The 1,961-nt window shown below is 55.9% G+C and overlaps 1 protein-coding gene across 1 annotated transcript in view; it reads right to left on the bottom strand.

Moving 5' to 3' along the window:
- Positions 1-1,552, bottom strand: part of LOC102379495 (butyrophilin subfamily 3 member A2-like) — a 40,947-nt gene extending 39,395 nt beyond the window's left edge. Inside the window, 1 exon segment of the mRNA XM_025194254.1 lies at positions 1,545-1,552. The gene's annotated coding sequence lies outside the window, so the exon portion shown is untranslated.
- Positions 1,553-1,961: the final 409 nt, after the last annotated feature.

Raw genomic sequence — 1,961 nt, 5'->3', positions numbered from 1 at the left:
GCTCTGGGTCCAGCCCTACTCCGCCCCCCACTTCCACCACTATGGGTCAGGCCCCAGTCCAGACTCCTCCACTGCTATTCTGGGTCCAGCCCCACTCTCCCCGCTCCTCCTCTGCTCTGGGCCTGGTCCTACTCTCCCCCACCCTCCCGCTGCTCTGGGTCTGGCCCTGCTCCATCCCTCCCCTCCACCTGCCTCCCCTCCCCTCCCCACTCCCCTTCTGCCCTCCACTTCTCTCTTCCTGCCGGCTGTTCTGGGGGGCATCGGGGCCAGGCAGCAGGGGTGGGGGGACCCTCAGGAGAAGCCCCGCTGCTCAGGCAGCTGGGGAATGTTTTTCACCACCACAAACTTCCCCAGCAGTGGCACAAACTTGCATGCGCAATTGTCCAGAAGTGTTATGGATAGACAGAAAGACAGACTAAGCCTTTTATTACATTGGAATGCACACATCTGTTGATAGATAGATAGATACACACCCCTATGTATCTATAGACACATCAAGCTATAGATAGGTGTCTTTCTGTGCATATATTTTTGAGTTTCCTGCATTTTGGGAAACTCACTGGAGTCAGTGCGCCCAGAACACAAAGGACAGGACTCACCCTAGGAAAAGCACTTATATACGAGTCCTGTTCTTTGTGTTCTGGGCACACTCACAGGAGTCAGTTTCCCAAAATGCAGGAAACTCAACTGCATAATGTTGTAGCAATGGGGAACTGCTTTCTTGCTTCCTCCCCAACTTCCTCCCTGGCCTTTTGGCTAAGAACAAGCAAGACAAGAAGGCACCTCAACCCCAGGGTCCCTGGACCCCAGGATTGGTTGTAGGATGTCTGTCACAGATCCAGGGGAGTACCTGAAGCCCCAGACTGATGAGTCTAGGCAGATGGATACTTGTACAATTGGTAGAGCCACACAAACTTGAACAATTGAGCCCTGCTCAGTCAAAACCTGGAACTTGACTATTGGATTTTCCCAGTAGAATTCAGAACTAGTATGACCCTTGAGACTTGAGTCAACCGCCCCCCAAACAAACCTGTGACCAGGGAACCAGGGCAGCCACCAGGTAGGCCACTGGTAGGCTGCTGTGCTCCCCCTCCCCAGGTAGGGCATGGGAGTGTCTACACTGGCCTGGGTAGCCTCATGCACCCAGGTGGTTTAACGAGCAGCAGAAGCTGGCAGCCTGTGTACACAAGCACCTGCCCCATGGAGCTGCCCTGGTGCTGCAGCAGTGCTGGGGAGGCTGAAGAGGTGCCTGGCAGGGACAGACCTGCAGGGACAGGGCTGGGGTGTCACCAGGCAGCTGGACTCCCTGTCCCTATACACCCCAAGGTGTGATGGACCCAGGCTGGCCAAGAAGCGTGCATGGCCAGGGAGCAGCTGCAGCACCTACCTGTGATTGCTGTAGAGGAGGTGGCAGCAAGACCAGTGTCTGCTCCCCAGGGAAGAGGATCTGCTCCACCCCAGGGATGGCAGCGACTCTGCAGGCACCACAGGAAGAACTGGTCTCTTGGGCACTAGTTGGTCTTGGGGTAGCTCGCTGCTCACACCTGCTGTGTAACAGGGTGGCCTCCTTGTCAGGTCTCCACCAGCCACCCTGCTCCTGGGGTAACCACCTGCTTTGCTCTCCTGCCACACCTTGATGGAAAAAGTGAGAGTTGTTTCTAAGGCAGGAGACCTACCCATTACTCGCCCTGCTGACAACACCCTAATACCCACTCCAACCTCCACTCCACAGACCCCAGGCCTTGCAGGTGTCTCTCACTGGGGTCCCATTTACTCTGCTGGCTCTCACCCAGCCTCTTACATACTACCCTTTCTCAGGGCCACACTCATCCCACCCGGCCTCATCTCGCTTCAGGATTAGCTCTCCTCTCCTCAGTCAGCCCTGACAGTCTGTTGGGAGTCTCCCGCTACCCTCATCTGAGTGTTGACTGAGCGATTTTATGACCATAGGCCTATTTTGC

The sequence above is a fragment of the Alligator sinensis genome, unplaced genomic scaffold, assembly GCF_000455745.1.
Source record: "Alligator sinensis unplaced genomic scaffold, ASM45574v1 scaffold831_1, whole genome shotgun sequence".
Taxonomy (NCBI): Eukaryota; Metazoa; Chordata; order Crocodylia; family Alligatoridae; genus Alligator; species Alligator sinensis.
The sequence above is the reverse complement of the archived record's forward strand: the minus strand, read 5'-3'. Positions and strand labels throughout refer to the sequence as shown.